The sequence below is a fragment of the Mchenga conophoros genome, linkage group LG4 (genome assembly GCF_057382185.1).
Source record: "Mchenga conophoros isolate Kocher_MC1m ecotype Shallow Benthic linkage group LG4, M_conophoros_male_GT1.1, whole genome shotgun sequence".
Taxonomy (NCBI): domain Eukaryota; kingdom Metazoa; phylum Chordata; class Actinopteri; order Cichliformes; family Cichlidae; genus Mchenga; species Mchenga conophoros.
The window spans coordinates 32121671-32132439 of NC_140529.1; positions in this window are offsets into that span (position 1 = coordinate 32121671).

A 10769-nucleotide genomic window follows, 5' to 3' on the forward strand; every position below is an offset into this window, starting at 1 on the left:
CTCCGGTTCAGAAGCTGAGTGGGGGAGGGAGATGAGGATGCATTATAAGTGCATTAAGACCGTGGAACAGACGGCATATTGTTTATTTATTTACCTAATTGGATCAAATTATGCTTCAATGTATTCAGAGGAACGACAACCAAAACCAACTGTGATTTGTTCTGACTCTTCTGGGCCCAACACTGGCTGCAGATGACCCACTTGCCAGAGCTTCAAATGAATTAGATTAAAACATATACCATTACATAGGCTTTAGCTGCATGCATGGTGTGCGTGTGTGAAGATCAAATGTTTACTGGTAACAGTGTCTGAATGTGTGAGGTTTGCCAGAGCTGCTGGTCATGTTTTCAGCATGCAATGCTAAGCATGGAGGGCGGGTGGGTGGGTGGGGATGTCCACAGGGGCAAGTGTCACAGAGAGAGGGAAAGAGATACAGAGACACAGTGAGAGGATGGGTGAGAGAGAGTCTGAGACCCAGGTGTGCAGACCCACTAGGGATGTTTGAAAAATGAGGAGGAAGGGGGGTGTAGCAGTAGATGACATGCTGGTTGAATCTGGCAGAGATCCTCAATATTTAGGAGGCATGTTGGCACATCAGTGGCAGAGATGCAAGAATTCCTTGCCACCAGCGCCCCGATCCCTCCAATATGTCTGATTTGCTGCATTGTGTCCACCCCAGCTCAGAGATCTCTCTATTTAGGAGGCATTAGTGGAGTTAATGTGGGAGAAATGAGCCTGATGACCACCAAGTCCAACTTGGCACAAAGACACCCATCGGGCTGAGGGAACAGGGACCTGGAGGCTGAGAAATAGCTGATAGAAGCTGATCATGTCCTTGGGTCTGGATCACCCCTACATTGCCTGCAAAGCCACAACTATGGCAGTGTTTGGGAGGTTGCGGGGTCATCCCTGGGGTTAACGCTAGTGTGGCAGCTGTGGTTAGGGAGCCGTGATGTTGCACATTCATTAATGTGTCTCTTATCCCTTATGGGAAAGAGGGAATGATAAACTGGCAGTACCTTGAACCACGGTGGTGTGATTGTGTCAGCATGTGTATTTGTGTTGAGGGACACTGAGCTTCACTGCTAGCCAAATTGGTGCCCTATCCTACCTCAGCTGGACGGTGGAGGGGGGGAGAGATGCGAGCGCTGTGGTGATGGGAGCCTGGTGCTTCCCAACAAGTCCAAAACAACCTTCAGGTCACCTTGCCAAAATAAATGCTAAATGTCAACGGCGTGGCTTTAGCCAGCACTGGGCTCAAGGCGGCTCCAATCAAGGAGAGTTTGATCTGAAATTGAAATGCCAGAGAAGAGCTTGTTTGGAATTATGATGTTTTAGAATGACTTTGCATCCGGTTTGTATGTGGATTAGCCTTAAGTAAGGACCACCTGCTGTGCTTTTACAGGCTAAACGCATGCAGTCAGATTCTAAATTAAAGCCCTCTCCCTTTAAGATCTCAAATTCTCCATCACTTGTTTCCTCCATGTTCAAATGACACATAAGAGCCTTTCAAAGTCATCAAGCCACACCTCCCTATACCGTTGTCATTCCCTCACCCCTTCCTTCTTCCCTTTTTTTACTGTCAGACGTGTGAGGTGATGACCTGCACTTCACTTGTCTTTCTGGAAGAAGTGCAAACTTCTGCTGGCACAAATATGACATACAGCTCACATGCACACACACATATACACACATACACACGGACCCTCCCACCCCCATCAGACTCCCGGACCCCATCTGCACTCTCCTCTCTCCAGTCCCCTAATTGCATATGCACAAATGCAAATGCCTATTAATTAATTACTTGACTAATTAGTGCAGTGGTATTTTAGGGCGATAAATCAAGTAGAGATGGGGCCGAGGACGGCGGGGCAGGAGGAGGGCTGCACGGAGCATCGACAATGAACCCACACCAGAGGGAGTAATCCTAATGTACAAGGCTTGTGCGCGTGTGTGTGCTGTGAAGAGAATGTGCACAGCAGAGATCCTGAAGTAAAGCACCGTTTAAAAATGCTGAAGAGACCAAAGAGGTGACTGAGGGAGGTGAGTACTTTCAGTCTGGAAGAGGAGGTGAGAAAGGTAGCCAGAGAGAGGGGAGGCGGGGGGAGAGAAGAAATTGAGGTAGGTTGAGAGATGACCTCTGCTCTGCCAACTGTGCTGTTTCCTGGCACGCGGCCAAGCTCGGATGCTCGTTGCACCTATTTTCATAAAGGAGAAGGGATCAGCTACATACTAGGACTGCTACTGATCCATATTTATGCTCACATTGTAAACCTTGTACAATAGTTCAATGAGCATAACAGTTGGCATCATTTACGCAGCGATACTGATGTGATAATTGTGGCATCTGTGATTGGGAGGTGAATAATTCTGGCAGCCATGATAAGCTGTGTATCCGTCTATGTATGTGTGTGTGTGTGTGTGTGTGTGTGTGTGTGTGTGCCTGTAGGTGTGCCAGGCCCCCACCATAGGTACCCATGGAGATCTCCGGACTGAAATATTCATTCTTGTTTGCTCGCCCAGACAGTGTGGTCCTAATTGCAGCATCAGAAAGCTCCACCTCTCCCTCTCGTCTGGCTTGGCTGCAGCAGAGATAAACCTCATCTGGGAGCAGGATGTCTCTGTAAGTACGTGTGTGTGTGTGTGTGTGTGTGTGTGTGTGTGTGTGTGTGTATTTGTACACCCGTCCTCTTTTCTGGGGTTTTTAGGTGGGTGCTTGGCTTGCTCTTTCTTCACTTACTCATTTACAAATGTTGCACACAAAGCCCCCTTTTCGAGGAGCGCTTCTCATCACAAGTCTGTCAAATTCATTCATTTGATTTGCTGCATGTCACATTTTCCCCTTGTATTTCAGCTTGTCTTCATGCCTCATTCCTTCTGCCTGTGATGGAGTTGGGTCGACTATTGATCTTTCTGTCAACATGTCTGTCTGTCGATCTGTCTGTCCACAGGGCGAATATGAGGCTCTGGAGTTTTTCATCAGTTCCCGTGCCAACCCTACCCATGCCTGGCCAAGCTGAACCATCTTGTGGGATTTTTGGCTTTTAATTATAGTAAGAGAGGATTAATTATGGCAGTGGAAACAAGGGGCCATGCATTATTGATGCTATGAGTGAAGGGCTGGAGGGGGTAGAGGGTGCTAATTAAATCACTGCCCTACTGCCATGTCCTCCTCTGTCTCTGCCTTCACCATGTCTTCCACCTGCTACATCTACAGCACCCCACCCTACTTTGCTCCTGACATCCAGGCACACGTGTATTGTTGCTCTCACATATCTACCAGTCACATCACCCTCTATTATCCTTGAGGAAACCTACATGTCAAAGTTTAAACACTGAGTTTCTCTCATTGTTGCCTCATGTCCCTTCAGCTTGTCCTTCATCCTCATAGTCCTGTCTTAGAATTTTCCTCTCTGTTTTCACTGTATCTTGATTAGACTGCCGCATCCTATTAAGAGTGATTTATTCAACTGTTTAATACCCCTCAGTGGCAACACGTTTTTAAATTTGCTTTCATCCTAAACGATCACCTCAGTTTCAGTTTCAACCCCCACTAGGAAAGTTATTTCTAGTCAACAAGGGTTGAGCCTGCTTAAGAGCCAAATGTAGCAAAAGGCTGCCATCTACTGGAATTTGTTTATAATTATATCCTTTATTATTTAATGGTGCTGAGTTTAGCTTTGAGTACTATCTGTATTTACCCATCACTTATCACAAATTGAAGTGGAATTTGCAATAAGTGAAGTGTAAATACTGTCAGGCTTTTTTCTTTGGAATTTCTTTTAGTGCTTATTTCATACTAGAGATTATGCCAAACAAAATGCTTAAGAGTTTAATATATTAAAAATATAACTGATAGGTTTGTAGCTTGAACCTATTCGCTGGAACGTTGAAGACAATATAATTACACAGCAAGCAAGACACGAAGTAGGCAAAGTTCTTCATGTTTCTCGTGCACGGGAGAGAACCGGACAAACGCCGTTCCTTCGCTTGACCCCAGTTGCTCTCATCTGCTCCCCCATAACACTGCTCTTTTATTGAAGTTACATGAATATACATAGCTTCATTAACATATGACGTCTACATACAAACAAAGAGTACCTTCCCTGTGTGTGTGTGTGTGTGTGTGTGTGTGTGTGTGTGTGTGTGTGTGTGGTCCGAGTGTGACCCCATAAATGACTTCCCTAAACCTGCTGGTCTGGAAGTCCAGCAGTTCATCTAAACAAAAGGCACTTAGCCTAAAACAGATATAGCTACGTTTATCCTACCATAAAACAATAAGAGAAGGTACGACCTCTCACATGCTCCCAGAGTGCTCTGGAATGCACACAAAGTTTGCAGACTATTAAGGATCAAACCTCTACAAATCTAAAACTAATTATAAAACTCTAAGCATATATAAGTAGATATTTCTAAGCATAAATGACAATAAACAATACAAAACCTAACAATAGCACTGTAATATAATTTGTTGATATAAAAAGCAACCTAATTTCTGGCAGGTGTGCTTTCTGCAAGTGAAAGTGATATGCAGGGTGTTGCACAAATTAATCTACAAAGTTACTTTATGTGAAAGTCCACCAAAGAGACTACAGGACACACACACACACACACACACACACACACACACACACACACACACACACACACACACACACACACACACACACACACACACACACACACACACACACACACATATATATATATTGCATCTATACTATCTAGATTTTATTGTCTAGATTTCCTGAGAATGTATAGTTGAAAGTATGAAACTTTACTGTCCTTCTGTTTGTGAACTGTGACCTCAGTGGTGTTCTAGCATGGTCTGTTGCTGGTCTTTACACACTAGTCTGGGAACCATATTTTACTTTTCAAGCAGCCTATCACACTGAAGTTAAATTTTAAGAACAATTTGCATTGACTTCTTTATTGTTTCAGAAGGTTTTGTGTCCCCTGATGTGTTGTTGTATATTGTTTTGTTCCTGAATTATTTTTTTTTTCTTTGCATCTGGTGTTCCTTCACTGATTCTCTTGCAGGTTTATTTGTGCGATCTTGTCCTAACAAACTCCAGGGGGGTAATTCCTTTTATGCCTGTCTGATTTCTGCCATATTTCCATGCACAGCACTCAGTGTACCACTTCAGATGATGGCTTCCACAGATGGCACCCAGTGGTTGAAGGAACCTGATTCAATCAGACAACCTGATTTGGCGTCAAACATCCACCCTGCTGAAATGGTGAGAAAAATCTGAAAACAATCCAAGTTCTGCACAAAAATAACTCATAACCCCCCCTTCCACTAGCACTAATATCTAATCAGCCAATGAGATCGCAGCAATTCAGTGCTTTAGACATTGTCAGGATGAAGTGCTTAAGTTCACACCAAGTATCAGAATGTGGGCAAAAAGTAATTTAAGTGACTTTGAGTGTTTTTTTGGTCAGAATATTGTGGAAACTGCTAATCTCCTGGGATTGTCCTGCACAACCATCTCTAGGCTTTACCGTCAAGAAAAAAGATAATATCCAGTAGCTGGCAGTTCTTTGGTGAAAATGCCTTTGATGTCTGAGGACAGATGAGAATGACCAGACTTAATCAAGCTGATGGTAAAGCATCGATCAGAGAGCATCCCTGAATGCACCACACATCAAACCTAGAAGTAGACGACCATACCAGATACCACTTCTGTCAGCTAAGAACACAAAAACTGAGGGTCCAATTCATATAGGTTCACCAAAATTGGACAATAGAAGATGTGAAAATTTTTCCCTTCATTTCTGCTGTGACATTAGGGTGGTCGGGTCAGAATTTGTCAGAATCATGTAAACATGAGGCAAAATCTATGAGCAATGTTTTCAAAGAATTAAGGTCATTCTGAAGGCACAAGGGGATAGAGCCAAGTACCAGAAAGGTGTACCTAATAAAGTGACCAAGGAGTGTATGCATATATACATAAAAACAAATGAAAAGAAGTAAAGCCTTCAAGACGAAAGTCGTTTAAGAACTTGTAATTACACTAGTAGAACAGTAGATGGTACACAAGCATCTTTAGTCAACACAATGCAACATAATGTCCCCACAGTTGGTGCTGATACTGCTGGGAAGGGCAGCTTTCCCAGGTGTATCCGACTGTGGTTTTTTATATGAACAGAGCGTGTTTATTGTGCGATGGTATGTTATATAACTGGATGAGTGAGGAGTCAAGTGAGGTGCTGACTGATACACAGTATCTCTCTGTGCCCCTCAACTGAGATACCACCTGCTATTATGTTATAAAGCCTCTCTGTCATCCAGACTAATGGAATACTTCACCTTTCACAGTGATTTTTCTCCCTGAAATCCCCTGTGAATGTGCGGGTTTATTACTACTACAGGACCCAGCAGGTAGAGAGAATTATGCTAGCCTCAAAGAGACGGGTTAATCTGTTATATTGTTGCTTTTTTACCAACACAGTTCCTTGTTCCCTTTTGTTTTTGACACGACTTCATTGAGATAACCAGAATGCATTTCGTGCTTGAAATGGTTGGGGTATCTTCTGCAGTGGGTCTAATGCACCTGTGAATTAGTTTCATAACAGGAAGGCTTTTGTCAGATGGCACAAGATGCTCTGTTTAGGAGCAGATAGAATTGCAGACCTTTTATCTGGGTTGGAGTGTCTCCACTGTGAGTACTTGTGTGCGTGAGTTTACAGTACACATGCCACACATTTTGTACAGGTTGTCCCTGCTGTCTGCTGGAGTTATTATAAAGCTCGCTGTTCTAAAGCAGCTAGTAAGATCTATCTTCAGAAGGTTTTTCCTGTGGTTTTGCCAAAACAGTGATTTAATGACAAGGCGGAAGCTAAATGAATAAACACTGTGAAGTGCAATAAAAATAGAGCTAGAGACATGCGAGTCTGCATATCGATGAGTTTAGACAGTGTCTGTAAATACACGCAGCAGCATCATGAGTAGAGCAAATGACATAACTGATTTAATTAGAGCTACAAATAAATACTGACTTCCCCGGAGATATTCACTACAGGTAGGCCGGCACTAGTGTAACAGTGCACAAATTAAAAAATTAGATAGCTTAGTATCAGAGCATTAAAACATTTTTTCCCCTTTGAAGTAGTTTTATTTGTTAATCCCTTCATGCACAAATGAGTTCTGTAGAATATCTGTTTGCTTTCCAATTAGAGCAATTTGTTCTACTTGTCAGTGTGTCGGCAATGTGGAGTAATGTCGTTAATATGACAGGCGGTCGGGGGATTTTACAATGCCTGGCTGCTCTGATTTGAAAGCTTACCTGACAATTTGTCTCTGTAGTAATCCATACAACCAAAGCGGGAGGATGCTCCTGATTAGCATGTAATGTTTGAATACATTTTCCCTGTATAATGCACTGAAATAGTCAGCCTTGCGTATTCTACTGAACCAAACGGTTTCATCTTTTAACATAATTTCAGCTGCTTTCGTGGAACTGTACACAATGAGCTGGCAGAACAGAGCAGCAGCCAGTAACAGCAACATTAAATACTGTTAGATTTTCCTAGAAATAGAAGGAGTCGACTGAATTTAGAAAAAAAAAATCTGATTTACTAGTGCCCTAAATCTGATTTACTGGTGCTCTAATGTAATTTAGCTGGTATGTGCTTTGCATCATGTGCAGCATAATGATGGTGAATCTTCAGTAAAATATGAAATCATTTAGTTAGAGTGTTTAAAATGTGCTTTTATTATGAAGTATGAATTTTAAAGGGTTATTTTAAGTATCAATAACAGCACACTCTTTTCTGACCAGTTTTAATGATCGTTTATTATCATTTATTTTAAATCTCTTTTTTTATCGTATTTTACTTGATTTATAAACACTTTCTTTTTATTTGCTGCTCCTTTCTTCTCTAAATCCTGTCTTATTTTGCCCGAGAATTGTGATTGCTTTTCGAAGAACTACAGCGTTATCTGTAATTGAAGTTTCAGATCCCAGATGATCATCCTGTTTATGTTTACTGTGCCAGCATCACACTTGCTCATTCAGTCTGTGTGTTTTCTTTTTCTCTGTTTTTATTTATTCACTTTTACAAAAAACCCTCCAAGAACCAGAAATTTATTTTATTCCACTGTGGAGAACACAAGTGTGAGATCTCTACATCAAGCACCATTTACGCAATCTATATGACGTCTACTGTATTGTCAGTGGATATCCTGGGTTTTCTGATTTGTGGAATTTGGACTAACAGAGCACTTTCTTTTCAAAATGACAGAAATTGCAACTTTCATATTTTATGGCCAGAAGGGATGTTTAGTAATGAATTTTCATTCAGATATTATGATGCTAAAAATCAAATTGTCTGCTGATGAGGGGGAAAGAATAAAGTTCTCTGGAAGGTGAGACCTCTCTTAAACAGAGAGGCTGCCTGAATCTGCCCAAACGAATTCCTGTGACATGTTTCTAGCAACCACAATGCTAAAATTATTTAAAAAAAATCTAAATATCAAAACAATTCTTTCTTAGATGAAAACAATGTTGAAGACAAACATACATATCAGCTTTGGTGCTTTTTGGTGCATTTTTTTTTTTAGCTTTATCTACTGACTGTGACATAGCGCAGTTGCAGATTTCCATCTTAGCCAGCTTCACTGTCAAGCAGGTCTCTTCAGCTACTAGTGCTAGCAGAGCTTTAAGTTCTTTCTGGGTTTATCACTTATCTTAAAATGGGTTTAAAATTTTTTGACAAAAAGATGAGCTAAGTCCTGTTTGCACTTGTCAACACTCATGATAAACAGATCCTTATTCTGAGTCAGCTTGGCAGATTTAATTCCTGTGAAGTGGGCAGCATGCTGGAATTTGCATCTGATTACAGCATTGATATAGTTTCTTCTCTCAAACCTGCCTCCCAACAGAACCCTGCAAAGAAACCTGTTACAGAGTTTCAGTAGGATTTAAAAATAGGCCACAAAATGGTCTGCACTGATATGTATTTATATTCAAATACCTAAGGAATATATTTAGTTTAGTCCAGATCCCGAATGCACCATCAGTATGAGAAGAGGGAAATGAGTGGTTTATTGAGTGATGCATGAACTCCATCTTTTGATACTTTGATATGTTTGTAGTATAAGCAAAAAGGGAGAATGACCTTAAACTTGTCACTTGTATTTTCTGTCTCTGTTTGATTAGGTTCAAATTATAAATGAGGCGTTAAATTACAGTGTTAGGTTTAGGTGCCGGTACCACTTCATTATGCTTGGGGGAAGCTTATAGTTTGACTATAAGTTGCTTCTAGTTTGAGGAAACAAAGTTGGAAACAAATTCCTTACATATGCTGTCCCAAAGGAATAGTGTGAAAAGCAGATGTGATGTTTTTCCTCTTTTTTTTCTTTCTTTACTAGCTTTAGCTTGATGGTATTTTTAGCTGTACGCAGCAGCGGCAGTTCCCCTTTCTTTTTAAATTGGGCAAAATTGCTCAGAACTATAAACAGTGTGGGAAATTAGTCTTACAAAACAACAGAAAACAAACAAACCTCTGAACGTGATCATCAGCCTCAAGTGTAGCTTACAACACAGGCTCACGACTCTTTGGATTATTGAAGTAAAAGTCATAATCCTACTTAGGTAATGGTGAAGAATTTTTAGTGGAGAAATGGATTAAGCTGCAAATTAAAACCTGAGTTCAGTAGATTACATGGATATTTGTTTGAAGTAAGATGCACCATTGGTCATGTCCATGCTGTCATCCAGTGCAAGTAGGCATTGGGTGGGACTCTTACACTAGAAGTAGGAGGACATATTTTAAGAGGGCCTTGTGCTATCTCATGCCCCATCATTGACAGACATTTGGTACTCAGTTACAGTAGCTGGACTTCTTTAAAGGTTGTGCCTCTTTTACCTATCTTTTAACTCTTTTTAGCAGTGTAGCATGAGAAAAAGGAGGATGTAAATGAAGTGAAACAAAACATTTAAAACGACTTCACTTGTAGGTTTTCAGGCACTGCACAAAAGAGAGGCCTCTTTGTCTTGCTGTTACTAATGGTATTGATCTGACAGAGGCTAATTAGAGCTTTCCTGTAATGGCAATATTATAGTTCTGAGGAATGCCTGCAAAGCATTCCTTCATATTTGTACAGAGACCAAGTTGAGTCCCAAATCTGTGTCTTATTTGCTATGACGAGAACAAAGGCACTGAAGTGCACCTGTATTTATTACATTTGGTCAAATGTGCCTTTCAAGCTCTAGTAAACCTCCCTGATATATAAAGTATGCTTCATGTCACTCTGCAATGGGGCTATCTTTTAAGCATAAAGAAAAATCTCTGTTTGATCATTGCCTCATTGTCGATTTGAACTACTCAATCTCTGGATTCATTAAAAGTTGGAATCTGTACCTTGTAGTAAACTAGACATTTACACAGACCCTTTTACACAGTCTTTATAAAATAAATAAATAAATACAATTGTGCAATCCCCCTGAACACACTACAAGTTATGCAACCACTCTGGAACAAAATCAAATAGCAGTGCATTACTGAAATTTCTTCAGAAGCACTCAGCAACATCTGAGACAATCTGTATGTACTCTATTTTTTCATAAACCTCAAATCGCGACCTTTTGGGACTTCATGTAGCAGATGAAGATAATAATCCACTAATGAGTTGCATCTTGCAGGCATGTGGAGGTGGTGCTTTGCTTTGAACAGAAGTGGCTTTGTAGCAGGGTCCAACACTCAGGCAAACCCTTGAAAATGCAATATGCATTCTGGCAAGTTCATTTTGTTCTTACCAGCAG